Consider the following 19,130-nt stretch of genomic DNA (forward strand, 5'->3'; position numbering starts at 1 on the left):
CCCAGGTCTCCATAGCATTGGAGGCAGAAATATCCAGAATAGCCATCTTACAGTCTTAGCCAGGCCCATAAGATGCATTTTTTTTTTTCCTGTGGAAGAGGGACATGGAAAAAACTGACCTTAATTTGTCTAGGCAAAAGTGGTGCAACTAATTCTCCAATGTCCTGCTGTTTGTGCAGTCTGGGCTGGGTCCTGGCAACAGGTGTTGCACTGAGGCACCTTGTCTAGTGGTCAGCATCATTGTAATCCAGGTGGAGACATCATGGTGTCCTATAAACTTCTTTGGAGACCTTGGGTTATTGCTAGGATCTCGGAGTCTCTGTCTAGTATAATAAGCTTTTTATCATTATTTTAAATGCCATATTCTATAGATCTCTGAAGTATGAGGGCTGCCTAGGTGTGTCCGATTAGACAAACTTTGTTTCTAGTTACTTGTTTCAAGTTTGACTTTGAAAACATATATAGGGAACTAAATAAGGCTATTCCTGTAACTAATCATATCAGTACTTTAAGGATGACTGACTAACTTGTATTTCCTAACAGTCTATAATAAGTTAGCATGTTTTCAAGACTAGAACTCAACACTCTGTAATAATTTTTCAATTAGAGCTAATAAACTGAATTAGTCATTTTGAAAGTAAAAACAGTACAAATTTGTATCTAGCTGTTAATGTTGTCTCCTGCTAAGGCAAGGAAAAGGTCCTAGGGTAAAATGGGAACAGGAGGGAGTCTAAGGGTTAACATTGCCCTAGGGCAAACTGAGACTCAGGTTTACCTTCCTGCTGATCTATAGAACCCATCTTGGCAGGTTTGTACCAAGTTTCCCTGGAGAAAGCTGCCCTGGGCTCTACATTTTTCACCCTTCACAAGTAGCAATGACAGGACTCAATTATGGGTCCTATCTGTCCAGGGGCTCAAGGGGTTGCTACTGGGACCTCAGTGCCATCAGTTGAACAGCACTGACCTGTTCTCAAAGGAAAGCCTGCAAAAGTCTATTGATGAGACAGGGATGGAGAGTAAGTAGCAGGAGCACTGTTGGAGCTGAGAGTAAAATGATTAACCAAGGATACCAGTTGAACAAGTTTTCATACCATCCAGTTTTTAAGTGAGCCAGTCATTAATCCATTTTCTTAACAAAGCCATTGAATCTCTAATTACCCCAGAGTGATCGATATAGAAACAACATTCTTTCCCCAAGGTAGCACATGAAGAGGAGGTCCAAACCTCTTCGGTTCTGTGAGCCAATCTCAACCAGGGAATCTAAAGAGGTCTCTAACTTGAGTATAGACTCTTCTATGTTTTTGAGATCTGAATTGATGGCCAACTGTAGGGCCTGGTAATCTTGGAGGATTAAACCTGAGATGCCCACTCCCATAGCTCCAGATATGGCCAGTCCTATCAGGGAAGAGAGCAATATAGCTGTTGCTCCTATAACCCATTTTCCCCTGACAGGAACAGGACATAAGGTCAGTTCCATTTGGGCCTCTGTATAATATTTTATGTTGGCAAATAATTAGACCACACAAAAACCTCGTCCTGTGTGAAAGGACTGTCCCATGGATGCAGGGACTGAGCCCCAACGTGCAAGTCCACCATCCAGCAGATGCCAAATAGAAGGTTTTATTTTTTATGCTGATGGTTTGGTTACATAGACCCGTTGGGGGTTGCCTTCCAGAGGGCACTACACAAGTCCCGTACCTGTCAGATGTTGTAGTGAAATTTTTTCTTGGTTTTCCCAAGGGCAGGATTTTGGGGAGACTGAGGTATAAACACCAGCTATTGCAACTCCGACATAGAAAGGGGGTTGTGTCTTGAGATAAAGCCAGCATTCTTTAGTCAGATTTGGTTTCAAGGCATTTATCACCTGAAAGTATTTTGAAACCAACTCCCATAAAGGGTGTTGACCATATGAAGAATCTTGGCTCTGAGGGTTGGTTCCCAAGTGGACCACTGGTGTCTGGCCCCCTGATGGGGGTCTGGTGACAAGAGTCTCCTGAGGTACCAAGACTGAATTATATCCTATTGCCACTGTGGGGTTTGTCTGAACCTTTAATCTAATAGTGAAGATAAGGTTCAGGGCCATCATAGATTTGAATACCCCAGGTTTTACCAGTAGTCCATTTCTCAGTCAGAGTCCATTTTCCTTGATCAGCAAATTCTATCCTGAGAGGTTTACATTTTTTTCTTCCATACGATTCACAATCCATATCATATATATCCTGTCAGACAGTGATCATATCATCTCTTATTGGTGGTGTCCACCAGACACCAGTACTCACACATTTCCAAAATGCACAGCAGTAAGACTCACATCCCCCACATTGCCGGGACTAGGACTTCTCAGTCTTGTTTCTCCGGCAGAAATAAAAACTGCCTTTTCTCAGCTGGCAAATGTCTCGGTTGGCCAGAAATAAATCCTGCACCTCAAATTCTAGAGGAGGGTACCAGATCCCAGGAGGAGTCTCAGCTGATTCTTGCTTGAGGATTTCTACAGAGGATGTGCATATGACAGTCCAAATGAGTTCTGGAGGTTGGTGTAGATTAACAGGAAACAGGGTGGCAAAGGATGAACAGTGCCAGCATAAGATCTTCATGATGGAGGTTGACAGCTAAGTTTGAGCTTGAGTGGGTTATCTTGACATTTGACTCTCCAACATGAGGGGGCCTTTTTTTTCTGAGATGACTCTGTGGGTTCCTCTATCTCTGTATCTTCCAGCCTGGCATGGGTGTGATGAATCCAGGTGGCAATGCCATCTACCTTTAGGGCCGTTGGAGATGTCAGGATCACAGTATATGGCCCTTTCCAGCATGGCTTCAAGGAGCTCCCTCTGATGTCTCTTTATGAAGACCCAATCTCCTGGCTGAAAATTGTGAGGCGTGGGTGGTGGAGCTGTCTCATAAATGGCCCTCAGATGAGACCATATGTCCTTATGCACAAAAGCCACAGCCTCAAAGAAAATAGCCAGGTTAACGACATCAGACTCAGCAATAAGCTTGGATTTGAAGTTGGACGAAATAGGAGGGGGTCTTCCAAACATGATTTCAAAGGGGGTTAATCTCAAGGTATGGGGCAAATTTCAAACCCTATAAAGGGCTAAGGGTAAGAAAGCCACCCAGTCACAGCAAGTTTCCATTGTTAATTTGGTAAGGGTCTTTTTCAGGGTCCTGCTCATGAGCTCAACCTCACCTGAACTCTGGGGCCTATAAGCACAATGTAATTTTCAATTTGCCCCCAGTGACCTTACTGTGAACTGCATTACCTGAGAGATAAAGGCTGGTTCATTGTCTGAACTTAAGAGGATAGGAATACCATTCTTCGGAATAATGTCTTCATTATTCTGCTTTTTGGTGACCATCTGAGCAGTTTCATATCTGGTTGGAAAGGCCTCTGACCATGCAGAGAACGAATCTATAAATACTAAAAGATATTTGTAACCATATTTTCAAGGTTTTACCTCAGTGAAGTCTATCTCCTAGTGGGAATCTGGTTTCGTACCTCTAAGTCTGGTTCCAGAAATTTTAGTTTGACTGTTTGCATTGGTGAGTCTTCAGGCCAGATATTTATCAACTGTTTGTTCAATCTTGTGCTGAAGGTCAAAGATTTTTCAAAGAGCCTGTCTGATCAGGTCTTCTGTTTTTCGGGTGCCGGGTGGGTAGAACGGTGAATGTGACAAAGGAGGGTTTCTGCCAACTTCCCTGGCAAGATGAGTCTTCCATTTCTGGTCATCCAGCAATTCGCTGGCTGTTGTGGTCTCCATGCTCTTGGTAAGCGCTGTGTCATGCATAAGTCGGCAGGAGTATAGGCTGGATTCTCTAGGTTAAGCAGTCCTGAGTCCAGTAGCATTAGGGCTGGGGTAGTCATCTGCTCTGTGGCTTCTTTTGCCACTTGCCCTCTGGTTCCCTCTAAGCCATTGGGGTATCAGCTCTTTGATGCCCAGGACAGTGGATAATGGCCAATTTGGTTGACAACCATAATGCTGCCAGTAAGTCTAAAGTCTCCTGTTTGTTTTTGATAGTCTTGCCATCTGCAGTAAGAAGCCCATGTTCCTGGTAAATGGCCCCATGTACAATGGGCTCTGGCAAAGGCATTGCGGCTGTCCATATAAACATTCAGTCTCTTTCCTTTTGCCATCTCTAGTGCCTTAGTCAAGGCTATCCGTTTGGCTTTCTGAGCAGATGTCCCAGATGGGAGGGCTATTGCCCATGCAGTGTCCTCTTGCGTTACCATAGCCGCCCCCCATACCTTTTGCCATCACGTGTAAAGCTGCTCCCATCCATGTACCAGGTGAGCTCAGCATCCCGCAAGGACTGTTCTTGTAGGTCTTCTCTCAGTCCATGTACCTGGCTCAGGATTCCTGCACAATCATGTAGTGGGGCATCCAGATCCAAATCAGGGAGCAGGGATGCAGGATTTAAGAACGCAATTGGAAGAAACCTTATGCGAGGTGGATTAAGGAGGAGACTTTGATAGTGAGTCCTGTGAGCATTACTCAACCATTAATCAGGCAGTTGTTTGAGTGCTCCCTCAATGGTATGAGGGGTGGTGATGAGGAACTTTTGACCCAAAGTCAACTTGTCAGCATCTTTAACCAATAGGGTGGTGGCTGCAATGGTCCTTAAGCACCAGGGTCACCCAGAAGCCACTGGATCAAGTTTTTTTTTTTTTTTGGGCCGGGTAGGCCACTGGCCTATTCCAGGGTCCTAGAATTTGAGTGAGGACCCCTTGAGTTATGTCTTTTTTTAAAAAATCTACCTATAGGTGAAAGGTTTTGGTGATACCTGACCATCCCACGGTGGGCACTGAGAGTAGGGACTTTTCGAAATTTTATTGAAGACCTTGACTTTAGCCTCTGTCTATTGAAAGGGCTGACTTCCTTTTCTTGCCTCATACAGTGGCTTAATCAGCTGAGTAAAGCTTGGAATCCAGAGATGACAGAAGCTAGCTGACCCAAGGAATTCTCTAACATCCCTCCTGGAAGTTGGGGGGGGGTATTTTAGGCACAGTCTCTTTGCAGGCTTCAGAAAGTCAACGCTGTCCCTTGAGTATATATCCAAAATAAGTCACTTTAGTTTGGCAGATTTGGGCTTTTTTAGGTGATGCCCAGTATACCAGGATTCCCAAGACAGTAAGCAAATCACCAATGCTTGTTTACCTTGCAATCTTCTTCACTGTCAGCTGCTATCAGGAAGTCATCCACATACTGCAGGATAGTGACCTGTGGGTGTTTCCTCTGGTATTCCCTGAGGTCCTCATGGAGGGCTTAATCAAATGTGGTTGGGAAGTTTTTGAACCCTTGGGGGGAGCCTATTCCAAGTCAATAGTCCATTGTATCCCTTTACGGGGTCATGCCATTCAAAGGTGAACAAGGACTGGCTCTTTGGTGCTAAAGGCAGGCTGAAGAAAGTATTTTTGAGATCTAATACTGTGTACCAGACCCAGGTGGGAGGAAGTGAGCTCAAAGGGGTGTATGCATTTGGCACGGTCACTCATCCATAACCCTGTGATTGACTTCCCTAAGGTCCTGTAAGGTCTGATAATCATTCAAGTTTGGCTTTTTAACAGGGAGCAAAGGAGTATTCCAGTCTGAGCATCAAGAGAACAGAATTCCTAGTTTTACGAGGTGCCTGATGTGAAGGGTGATTTCCTCCTTTGCCTCCCAGGACATGCGGTATTGCCACACCTAGATGAGGATGGCATCAGGCTTGATCTCAACAAGCACTGGGGCTCCGTGTTTCATCAAGGCCATTCCCCTGTCTCTGCAAATGCCTCTGGATATGATGGAATAGCCATGTGGTCATTTCCTCAGTCATAGTCCTTATGTTTTGGGGGAAATTCTTAGCCTAGTGTCCCATTTCCTTGCAATAAGCACATTGATCTTTCTGCAGTCTGGGGTGCTCCCTTTCATGGGAGTCCTTACCTTGGCTTCTGGCTAGGTGTCACAGCTGGCACTTGTTTTCATTGGTTCTCCTGCAGTGACTGCTAGGGGGAATTCTTGCCATATTTCAAGTCTGCTTTGCATTCTCTTCAGCAATGGCTCTTCTCTCTTTATCTTCAGGGGTTATTTAGTGGCTGTTGTGCACTCTCTGAGCTACTGCTAACAGCTCTCAGATGCTCTGATCTGCAAGCCCATCTATCTTCTTCAACTTGTGCCTAAAATCAGGAGTGGCCTGATTAATTTATTCTCCTCTGCCTCAGGATCTTGAGGAGAGAATGCCTTAAAGGCCTTGCGTAATTCATTCTAAGATGGCCGATTGAAACTTTGTCTTTTCTTGTAGTACATTACTGACTTTGGCCAAATTGTTGGCTGATGAGCGGCTGCATGAAGACCTCTCATCAGAACCTGCTGGTAGATCTGGAGCCCTCCTTACCTTCTGCCAAGTTGAAATTCCAGTTAGGACAGGTCAGTGGGAAGCTTTGTTCTATCAGGGCAGGGTTGAGAGTTGGGTTTCCATCAGGTCCTGGGAACAACTTTTGGGCCTTTGTCAGAATTCTTTCTCTTTCTTCCGTGGTAAGTAGCACCTATAACAACTGGTTATAATTTTCTCAGGTGGGTTGATTGGTGAATTTAACAGAATCTAAAAGGTTAATAAGGGCTCTCAGATTGTCTGAGAAACTGGGGTTTTGCTTTTTCCAGGTATAGCAATGACTAGTGTTAAAGGGCCAACGCTGCATCTGCTCATTGCTTTTAGAGTCCTGGGGGCCAGCCACCCTCAGCCACCCTCAGTGAAAGAGCAACAGAGTTGGTCAGGTGGGGCAATTCTCTTCTGGTGAAGGGTGGGCTTTCCAAATTTCCTGAGCCTCCCTGGGCCCTGTCCCTGGCCACCTAATCAGTTTGGGGAGTTGGTCAGTAAAGGGGAATAAAAAAAAGGAGTTCATTTTCTATACCCCTTTGCAGCACAGGGCAGAGGGCTTAGGATCCTCTTGCCTTTTGTTCTCCTGTGAGGTGAAGACAGTCTTGTTTATTGGCTCTATGGAGATACAAGGCTTTAACCAAGGGCAAGGGTGTGCTACAAAGTCCTCCCAAGCAATTATGTAAGGTCCGGGTGTCCAAGTTCACAAAATATCAGGTCTTTTGTCCTAAAAATGATATATGGGCCAAAGGTTCCCTCTATTGGCCAACAGGTTCCAAATGCTGGCCATTTGGTCTTGCAAAATATGGTTGTAATTTCAGCCCCTGGCATGAATCTTTGGAAGCCCACCAAAACTTGACCCCTCCCCCAGGAAAGTTCAAGACCACTCCTACAGATTATTTAAACTTTCTCCCAGAGAACAAACATGGGGTCTTTGATCTTCCTCTTTAGTGGTCGCGTCTGCTTTCTGTTCCCCACTTGGGCCACCTGAGGACACAGATGTCCAATTAAACCAGGATATCTTTTAATTTGTCCTAATTTGGTCTGATTTAAATTATTTATGTTGGTAGAGAGGTTCATTTTTAGGAATATTCCTAACATTTTGGAGATTCTGCCAGGGGTGCTGTTTTTTAACACAGGCTCAAGGCCATGCGCTTGAAAAGGCCCTTATTGCCTGTGCTCTCTGCCAGGCTCAGATTGCCTTACAGGCTGGATAAGCTTCATCTTGGTGAGCTCTCATTTTATGCTCTGTGCTGGTAAGGTAGGGGGTTCATTTGTGTCTTTATTTGTCGATTTTCGGACTTTCCATTGAAGTCATGATTGCTCAGTGAAAATCTGATCCAACTGGCTAAGGTGGGCTTAGCTGATGTGAAAATTGCATGGTCAGGGATGCCTAACATTCAATTTTCACAATCCCAATCCCATTTTGGCTCAAGAGTTATCCCAGTGGATGCACTGTGATAGACTTGAGCCAGCAATTGGGCATAGACTTTTTAAAATGGGATCTTGCAATTCGAAGCCAGATCCGTTACTGCCCCTGGGCTGCCTCCTACAAAATCTTTATAAATTGGGACTCTCGGATACAATCTGTCCTGAATGGCTAATTTCTCTCTGCACTAAGATTTGGCCTCAATAATTCCTTGACAATGGAACACGATGGCCACCAGAGGGAACTCTTGAGTTTTCCATCCTCCATGACCTAAAAAATATTTGCCACCATGGGGATAAATGGACAGAACTCGCATATGTCCACAGTTCTTGGGCACTTTGCTCTGGCCCCTCCCTCAGTAGCCAATGTCTTGCAGCACCGGTTTTGGTCACCAGGGTCATGGTGCCTCCAGATTCCCAGCCATCTTGAAATTGGGACCCTGATAACTCCACCATGACCATGCGTCCAGAGGCACTGGCCCATTCCCCACTCACTCAAACCCTTACTACCCAACCCCTCCCCCCCCCCGTGGAACAACATCCTCTACATTCTTCCCATTACCCAAGCCCACCTACTCCTTCCCCTCCACCAGCCAAACAGGAAGTTCAAGGTCAACTTTCTCCTTAACCACCTTCCTCCCTTCATCTCACTCCTGCCTCTTCTTCCTACACTCCTCATGCCTCAACCTACTTCTTGGACCTCCTCTACACACTGGACTAACCCCTCCCAATCCTGTCTCCTCTCATACCACATCTTACCATAATCCCGCCCTTCTCTGCCCTCTCTGGGAGGTAGGGGGAGTTGATAACATTATTAAAGTCCATGTTCCCTTCTCTCTTCCAGAACTCTCTCAGATAGAAAAGTGGTTGGGTTTCTTCTCTGTTAATCCTTCTGTTTAAATTATGGAGTTTTGCTATCTCTCCCGGGCCTACGATCTAAACTGGCATGACTTTTATGTCATCCAGACTTCTACTCTCATCCTGAGGAGTGAAGTAGAATTCAGACAGCAGCTAGACAGTATGCAGACCAGACTCACCTACTAGACAGTACAGTCCCTGTGGAGGAAGTGGCTGTGCTAGCCACAAAACCATACTGGCATTATCAACCTGGCCAAAATGGCTGACAGAGGCAGGACATCATTGTCTGGTGCCTCCTTCAGGGTATGGAGTTGGTCTTTCAGAAAGCAGTTAATTTTGACTAATTTTGAGAGATCACACAGCTAGCTGATGAAAACCCAGCCATATTTTTTTTAAACTGATTACATGAGACCATGGTCCAATATACTAGACTGGACCCAGCCTCCCCAGCAAGAGCCACAGTCCTGGCTAACCATTTTATTTCTGAGTCAGCACCAAATATTAGAAAAAAAGTTAAAAAGGATGAAAAAGGTTCCCAAGCCCCCATTAAAAATTGATAAAAAATGGCCTTTAAAGTTTTTAATGCCCAAGAAGAAATAGCTGAGTCCTCCCGACAGATGAGGCTACAACAGACAGGAATGCTTCAAGCCCAAGCCCTAGCAGCTGCCCTAAGGCCACTGGGACCCCCAGAAGAGGGACAAAGGAAGTCAACCACAAGGTTATATCCTGCTGGAGCTTAGCCTAAGTCATCCTTGATGACAGCCTGCTTCAAATGTGGTCTAAATGGCTATTTGGCACGATATTGCCTTGGACCCTTGCCTATGAAGCCATGCCCTATGTGCCAGCAAACGGGACACTGAAAATCACAATTTTCCCATGATGGGCTCATCCTCTATGCCACAGCATGGAGGTCCAGCCTCAACAGCATTGGCAGGCGAGACTGTGCCAGCCTTCAAACTTCTTGGCTTTGCAGACAATTGATGCAGCCCAGACTTGGTGACTCCCATAGCCCTCTCCGAGCCCAGGGTAATGCTGCAGGTAGCAGGTAAGTCCATTGCTCTTCTTTTGAACATGGGAGTTGCCTACCCTGTTTTAACATTTCATTCAGTCATGGGGGTAGATGGGACCCACTCCTCCCCACTTAAAACTCTGCCACTGCCCTGCATTCTTTCAGGGCAATTTTTCTCTTTCTTTTCTAGTTATACCTGCTTGCCTTGCACCTACTTGGTTGAGATATTTTCAGCTGCTTCAGGACCATGCTCACTTTGGCCTCTACACACACTCTTGAGTCACACTTTCTTCTTACTTTAATAGCCTCTCAGGTTCCTACCCCAGACTGTTCTGTCCCTATTTTCCCTGTGAGTATGTGAGTATGGGACACTTCCACTCCTTTGATTGCTACTCACCAGCAGCCAGTACTAGTTTACTTTAAAGACCCTTCATCCTTTCCTTCCAGATCCCAGTTTCCTATTTCTGAAACCCAGTAGTCAAGCCTTAAGCCCTGGTATGGGATGTCCTTCTGTCTCTGTGTTGTTTTTATTGGTTAATAAATAAAGAACTGCTTTGAGCCTCTGGCAGGGAAGAACAGAACTAGGTGGGGAAAACTAGGCTGAATGCTGGGAGAAAGAAGAGTGGAATAGGGGAGACACCATGTAGCCCTGCCAGAGACAGATGCAGGAACTTTTGCCAGTAAGCCACAGCCACATGGCGATACACAGATTAATAGAAATGGGTTAAATTAATATGTATGAGTTAGCCAATAAGAAGCTAAAGCTAATGGGCCAAACAGTGAATTTAACTAATAAAGTTTCTCTGTGACTATTTTGGCTCTAAGTTAGATGGGTGCCAGGAACTGACAAGCAGCACCCTCCTCCAACATATTGACACCACGTGGCCAACTAAAATCCACTGAAAAGGCTTGCAAAGGAATTCTAGACACTAAAAAAACAAGTTTACCTATATTTTTTTATTCTGAATGGGCTTTACTTGGGGAGGCATGCTGCAGTTCCTTAGTGATTCAGTGGTAGCGGCTGCATGGTTTCAAAATGACAGCTTTCTTGTCTGTGGAACATTTTGCTAGCCTGAACTCTTACTCTTTTGGGAGACCGAGCATTTGGATGGGGTTTATGAACAGCATGCTGCAGTTTGCTTTGTGGCAACATGGACTGGCTATTTGCCTGGAAGTATGGCATGAGTGACTCTGTCATGGTGGACTGGGCAGGGTAGGCAGGAAGAACCATATGCACCTTAGTAATGGCACAGCTTAAGTTTTAAAAGCACTTAACATTTTAAAAAGTGCTCCTCAACAGTAAATAATTACAGGTTTGCAATAAAGGAAATCCAGATGAGTCACAGTGTTGGATAAGTATATGTAGGCTTGGAAGAGAGACTAAAAAGAATATAGGGAGTCATAAAATAAAGTTAATGCTTAAAAAGGGTATAGTCTTTAAAGAGATAGAGTACAAATAGTCATAGATTTAAAGAAATAAAAAAATAAGCCACATAAAAATGGAACATTCACAGAGTCTGGATTATGTATATTATTATATTATCATTAAATTTTCTTGACTGTGAATGAGCTAAGTACAGAGACACATTTCATTGTATGGTCTGCTAAGCTAAACCAGCATGTATATTATAAAGGTATCATGACTTTCAAATTTGGGTGTAAGGATATGTTGATTTGGAGAAGGGGTCCATCTCCTGTTTCCACAGAGGTTTAGAACCTGTGGATTGCTTCCAGCACTGGTATGGTTTGATGGAGCAAGGTCCCTCAAAGGTCGCCATGAACACCCTCAAAAGTTGTCTGAGGAAATTTTGAGATTGCCAATGAGTCCTTAGAGTTGATATGTTTAAAAGGACATATTCAGATTTTAATTGTAGTTGAAAAATTTTAAAGATATCCTAGACCAGTTTAAAAAGGCAATCTCAAGTCTAGTCATCCTTCATTTCTTTATTAGGAGATATTGAGGCTATAGGAGCATGTATATTGCTAAGCATTATTTGCTTGCATATGATTATCTAGTTGTTAATGAACGCTCTCAAAAAAGTTGGCTCAAAGGTATACAACTCCTAGAAATGCTTTCTCCCTGAACACCTTTGTACATAGGCTGGTAGCCAGAGATGGATAAGATCCTGTACACCCCAGGCAATCTAAGACAGGACATACATGACAGAATGTATGTACCCATGATGGGTAAGTCTGGAAAATGGGAAAAGAACCCGAAGGGAGAGACAGTTGTCTATGCTGTAACAGAAACACAGGCTTTATTAAATAATATAAAAATGGAAGAATATGTGGGGCACCACAAATGTGATTCTTGCTCCACTTTGACTAAATGTCAGAGAGTTTGAGCTTATTTTCACTCTTGTAAAGTTGTTGACAAGTGGTTACAAACAAGGTATCCTAATCTAGGGTGTGGTTGCTTGTTGTTTTGAACATTAAGATGGCCCATAGAGGTGGATCTTCCCCACCCTGACCAACGGTAGGAGAATTAAAGCCTATCTTGTTTTTTTATTTTTAAAACAGGAGGTTTGACATAAGAAGATAATGCCTACAGAATACTTGGTCTAAGGAATGTTTGCTACATATCCTGTCCAAAACATCAGAATGCTTAACTTGGGAAATAGTGACCTGATGTCTCAAGTATTGAAACAAGTAACTGTTCCACTTCTTTATAGGGTTATATAATCATAGAGCAAACAAATGTGAGTGGATACAGTATTCATTTTTCACTGGGTTGCACTCTGGTACTATCCTATGTCTCTGTATTTCTTTTGTATCTCTGTCTATTCTGCCTAACATTTCTAATCCACATACCCCTACTGTGGAATATATAAACTCATCTAGGCTACACCCCCAACAAATGGTAGTGCATTGCATTCTAACCCAAGACTTTTTCATGTAGAATAAAATTTAAGAAGACAATGAAATAACCATAGTTGAACAAGCACAAAATAATGAACTGCTCAGAAAATCATCACACATTGAAATCAACTTGATATTGATGATTAATAAAATGTCCCTTTACTGAGAAAGCCCACACCTTTGAGACATGGTCAAAGTTCTCAGTCTGTTGATTCAGAGCTAGAAAAAAATAAAATAAATGAGAGAAAACAGCATTCTTCCAATATTTTGCTGTAACAGCCTGTTGAAAAATTATCTCATGAATGACTTACACAAACAAGAATGTAAAAGAACCATTTTGTTTTGCTTAAAGATGAATCAAGATATATTTTCATCTAAGGTTTCATGATGAAGTGGGGTAAGCAGTCATGTCCAATTTACCTTTGGTAGTAGATCATTAATCTGAAAAAATGAGATAGGTTAGAACTTGACCACAATTCTTTTACTCATAAAATTCACACAGCTTAGCAAAACAGGAATAGCTAGATACAGATTAATAGTATGTCATTTATTAATTTGACCTGTACATGTATTTGTGCAATTCACAGAAATGATGCTGTATCTCATTAACACCTGAGTCTGGTTTCCCTTCACCCATGTCAAATGACTCACAACTGCCTATAATTCCAGTTCCATGGGATTCCACACCTTCTTCTGGCCTTGAGGTCTCATATCTGTACTCCCCCCATACATACATAATACATGCATACATAAATACATACATACATACATGTGTTTGCATGATAAGTCTCTAAAAACAGTAGCAAGACTGATTTCTGTAATACTCATGGATAACATAATCTGGAGACTCTGGGAGTCTGCTTCAAACTGGAGCAGATCTGAAAGTACACTTCAGTTTTCACACATCCTTGTTTTTTTTTTTATATACCCTTATACCCAAGACACAAATGTTATCTTATTAGGCACAGTGGTTCCAAATCCCAGTACAGGGACTAAGTGACCATCATTCAGAGCCACACAGAGAACTCATAACTTGTCAATCATGCAATTAAACAGGTCTTGAGTCTTCAGCTTGCACAGGGTACTGGCCAGCCAAATGTGACAGGTCCTTAAATATCTAGTGGAAACAGTAGCATGTGGGGCAGAGTTGCTTAAAGCAATAGTCCACAGAAAAGAGGGCTAAAGGCTGCTTGCATTTGTATGAAAGTGAAGAAAGTGAACTATAATAAATTACTGGTGAGTGAAAATGAAAGCATGAATTTCTTGTAGAAGAAAAGAGTCTGTTGATAATCCACATTGACTTCTTTAAAGTGAAACCAGGAAACTGGTGGGTAGTAACTGATCAATCATGTTACCTATAACTGCTGGTGGGAGCTCAGTTTCTCTTGAAAAGGCTATCTCTTCTTTACTTTGTAAACAGTAAGATTCTCATTGTGACTTTTCCACACTGACACGATATCTTGATCATACTGCCTTGTCCACAATGTCTTTTGTTCTCTCCCTGACTCCCGAAACAGCCCCCCTTCTACTCTATGTCTTTCTGAAAAACCAGACACCATCTATGGAGAACACATGAGCTATTTGCCTTCCTAAGTTGTGATTTTTATGTTTATCGAGATCCTTTTCACCTGGCTTCATCCACTTTGGTGCAAATAAGATGATATTTTCCTCCTTATATCTTAATAAAAGTCCACTTTATATGTAAGCCACATTTTGTCTATTCATCCTCTGATTGGCACCTAGACTGATTCAATATATTGGTCACTGCAAAGTACCTTTAAAAACACGGGTATGTAGATATTGCTATTATACTCACCTTGATTCATTTGCATACACTTCAGGAGCAGCATATCTAGACCAAAATGAAGTTGATGTTTTAGTTTGCTGAAGCTACTCATACTGATTTCCATACTGGCTGAAGCAACTGACATTCTTAACAGCATTACAGAAGGACCCCACCACCACCTTCCTCAACAGCATTCAATGGTCTCTATTTTCTTTATTCAGTCATCTGATCAGTGACAGGATCTCTAGCTTGGCTTTGCATATTCTTGATTGCCATAAACAGTGAACATTTTTATACTCTTATTGGTCATCCTAGAGCTCTTTACTTTCTTCATTTATGGTTGAATTGTTTATTATTTGAATTGTTCAGTTCTTTAAATGTTCTGGACGCTCACACTTTGAATATGAGTAGCTGCTAAAGGTCCACTTGCGTTCTGTAGGCTGTTCCTTCAATTTGACAACCAGGCCTGCTTTTAACTATTACAGCCTATATTAACCCATAATTCTTGTCTGAGTCAGCCATGTGGCTTGGCACCTTTGATCAGCAAGGCACTCTCATGTTGTTTTCTCTGCATCTTGTTTACAACTGCAGACTCAGTCTTTCCTTTTCCAAGAATTCTGATGTTCCTGCCTAGCTACTGGCCAGTCAACATCTTATTAAACCAGTACAGCTTACAAAATGCTACAGGGTACAAGACCATTGTCCTACAGCAAGTATGAACACAATGTATACAAAATTCTTAAAGAACTGATTTTAAGAAAAAATAAATATAAAGAGCAGAATAAATAACTAAATAGAAGACAATGAAGAAAACAGAAAAACAAAAATAAACAAAACATCAAAAAGTAAAATTTAAAAGAAAAATGTAAGAGATCAAAAAGAATTAATTTCAAATATATACTTTTTTTAAGTCTTATTTTGATTTTTAACCATGTGTATGTCTTGGGGGGGGGGAAGGTAAGTGCACACGAATACGTGTGCCCAAAGAGGCCAAAAGATGGACTTACATGTCCTGGAGGCAGAGTTACATGCAATTGTGCAGTGCCAACATGTGTGCTCGGAAACACATTGCAAGAACAGTACACACTCTTACCCGCTGAGCCTTCTCTAGTCCACCCCCTCCCCATTTCTCATTGAATACCTCAGGTTTGATTTGGTTACTAGCCTATTTTTTCCAGTAGGCTTTCATGCTCAAAATGTTCTTTCTGTCTCTGTCTCTGTCTCTGTCTCTGTCTCTCTCTCTCTCTCTCTCTCTCTCTCTCTCTCTCTCTCTCTCTCTCTCTCTCTCTCTCTCTCTCTGTTGTCTTCCCTTACTCAAAACTCCCCACTTGGGGAAAGCAGCAGCACCAGATCCAAGATGGCGGCCAGCAGGAGGCTGATGAAGGAGCTTGAAGAGATCCGCAAATGTGGAATGAAAAACTTCCGTAACATCCAGGCTGATGAAGCTAATTTATTGACTTGGCAAGGGCATATTGTTCCTGCCAACTCTCCATACGACAAGGGGGCCTTCAGAATTGAAATCAACTTTCCAGCAGAGTATCCATTCAAACCACCCAAGATCTACCACCCTAACATTGATGAGAAGGGGCAGGTCTGTCTGTCGGTAATTAGTGCTGAAAATTAGTGCTGAAGCCAGCCACCAAAATCGATCAAGTAATCCAGTCCCTAATAGCACTGGTGAATGACCCCCAGCCTGAGCACCCACTCCGGGCTGACCTAGCTAAAGAATACTCTAAGGACCGTAAAAAATTCTGTAAGAATGCTGAAGAGTTTACAAAGAAATATGGGGAAAAGCAACCTGTGGACTAAAATCTGCCATAAGTGATTCCAGCAAGTTTGAGCAGATTCCCCGAGCAGTGCATTCAGATACCCTGCAAAGGAGGACTCTGTGGGAAATTGACACATGCCACCACCTGGGGTCCGTTTGTGACAGTTACTAACTTTCTACAGTTTTCTTAATCAAACGTGGTCTAGGTAACCTGTTAAGAAGGATTAAAAAATTCAGATGTTCAAAAAACAAACAAAAAACAAAAAAACTCCCCACTTAAAAATATTTATATGTAAACTTAGTATAAATTTTCCTAATTTATTATAAAGCAATGCCTGGAGGAAAAAAAAGAGATTCAACAAAATTCTGATAGGGAATAAATAAAGGAATGCATGCCACTGACAAACCTGCTTTGATAAATAAGAAATCAAATAAGTTAGTAAAACCTATTCTTTACAACCAGAAAAGCACTCTAAAACTGATAATTTGAAAACAATACATTTACAAGTATATGATCCATGTATTGAAATTGATTCTAATTTTGTAAATAACAATTCAGTCATAAAATTACATACAAATCAAGAAAGATACATCAAATATTTCTTTTTATTTTATAAATTCTCTGTAACTTGTGTGTTATTTTATAATCATCAGAAAAACACTTGCGATTTTTGTAACATTTGACAAGCACATGGAGGCAGGAATCCTGCTTCTCAACCACTCCACCAAATACAGATATACATTGTCTGGAGGGAGGAGAGTCTCTGTAATGTTTAACAGCTCATGCTCAGTATTCTTCTAAAAATGGATAGTAAGGGTGATCCACCGCACTGAAAAAGAAGAAGAAACACATGTTTGTTCACGAGTCACACTTTTGATTGACAAAATGAGGACAGTCATGATTTGAAAACCCACAAAATCTGCAGTGGACCCTGTCTTGCTAAATGCAAGGGAATACATCAGCGATTAAGTTTGTGGATCAAGTGATTTAATTATTTTCTTCTCAGAATTTTATTATGATTGTCTGTGTGCCAAGACATGCTTGTGGAGGTCAAAGGACACCTTTGATGTAGCTTGGAAAAGACTGTCCCAGGGCAAATATCAATGGACACCAAGAGGAGGAAGCTGAAAGAGAATGATGTTTTCCCTAGGACTTAATCATATCACGTTTGAGAGTTCATCTTCCACAAAGATTATTTGAAGTACTTGTTACACTGCTATAGTATGAACAGAGTTAGAATAGATTTTAGTATAAACAAAGTTAAAATAGTCTTGATGCATAGCTGTATATTCATTATTATTGAATTCTCTTTTATTTCTTTGGATTATAATAAACATTAATGAGAAAGTATTTTCATGGGCCTCTTACTATATCATGAGTCATAGATAGTCTGTTCTCTGAGTCTAACGGGCAGGTGAACCCTGAAGACATTTGTGTGACCAAATGTCATAGTGTATTCTTTAATATCAGTTCACAGTGATGTAACTTTGACCATTTTGGGGGACAAGGTCACATGTATTCTGTGTTTTAGTTGAACTCACTGTGTTTCAAGGATGACCTTAAACTTCTCATCCTCCTGTTTCTGTCTCCCAGGGGCTGAGAATAATGGTTTAAGCTATCATGTCTGTTTTTATGTGGTGCTTAGGAAGTGCTGAACCAACCAATCTGCAGCCCCAGATTGGCCAGTTTTGAAATGGGGTTGTCCTGAGTCTCACTGCATATCATGAACTTCAGAAGGAATTTCTCTCTTCTGAGGTCCATAGGGATGCCTTCCTTTGTTACAAACCTATTCTGAAAATCAGGTAGGTCTTGTGCAATGACACTGTATTAAAATACTTTCATGTGTTGTTTCAGATCACTGAAAAGTTGGCTCTGGAAGCAGAGTTGCCACTTCCTGCATTTAAGACCCAAAGTATTTTTGTCTCTATGTATCCTCCAAGGCCCCTTGTCTGGGGTTGGAATCCCCTACCCCCAAAAAACTCTGACAGGGAATGAAGAAAGTGGTAAAACATCCCAAGAATGAAAACATCATGCTTTTAGAACAGTGAGAGGTTTCCATAATGTAAATTGCCTGTCATGGGAAAAAGAAGCTGGAAGTTCAGCCATGGGAACTGCCTCATCTTCCCCTGTGACCTGCATATAATAATATACTGTCCTCTGCTGTGTGAATTCTGTTCCCATAGCACTTTGCTTACTCCCAAGAGGAGAATGCCTCCCACCTGCCAAGGAATGTCTAGGGTAAGATGTGTCCCCTCCCCTTATTAGCTGTGCAGCTTTGTGTTCAAAGACATTATTCAAACAACCCCCTCCAGTCAAGATATCTCCTGTCCCATGAGCACTTCTATTGATAAGAAATAGTCTGAATGATTTTCATCATTCCTTTCTCCCTACTTTGAACAATAAGCTAGCCATAACAAAGAAAACTTCACAGAATGCCAGGAAAGGCATTCCTGAGCAGCAGATCCTAGAGTCCCTGGCTCTGTTGAATCTTGAATTTGACTTCAATTCTTCACCACCAGTCACTGGTAGATCTCCATATTCCCGGGTCTCTGCTGGATGTTATAAGTAGCCATTTGGATAATGTTATCTCTCTCTTCTGAGGTTTGTTCTACTTGGTATCTCCACCCTAGGGGCTCACTCTTCTCTGCTCAAGACTGTCTATTAGGAAGTGCCTCAACTTCCCCAGTTGGATTTTGCTGAATGTTTATAAGCATCCAGTTTATTAACCCAACCTTTCTGCTGTCATGTTCCCTTTTATTTAGAAGCCTCACCTGAGTAGACCCTGTCCTCTGCTTGAGACCCTCCTTATTGAGAACTAAGGCTGGTAGTTTTAAAGTTGCTGTCTCAGTCAACTTCTGGGTATTTTGAGTGCACAATTTAATTATGTTTGCAACCTTTTTATCTGTCACTACTTATTATTTTACATACACACACACACATACACACACACATGTTAAATTCACTCATTCAAAAGCAAATGCTTAGCTAAACTGATCATTTCCTGGATTCTCTAGAACATCTTCATTATTCACCTCCATGTTTCAAAAAAAAAATAACCTATAAAAGAGTC

The 19,130-nt window shown here is 42.0% G+C and overlaps 1 pseudogene; it reads left to right on the forward strand.

Moving 5' to 3' along the window:
- LOC119816239 overlaps nt 1–16,115 on the forward strand; it is a 30,808-nt pseudogene extending 14,693 nt beyond the window's left edge.
- Nucleotides 16,116–19,130: the final 3,015 nt, after the last annotated feature.

This window comes from Arvicola amphibius, chromosome 6, assembly GCF_903992535.2.
Source record: "Arvicola amphibius chromosome 6, mArvAmp1.2, whole genome shotgun sequence".
Taxonomy (NCBI): Eukaryota; Metazoa; Chordata; class Mammalia; order Rodentia; family Cricetidae; genus Arvicola; species Arvicola amphibius.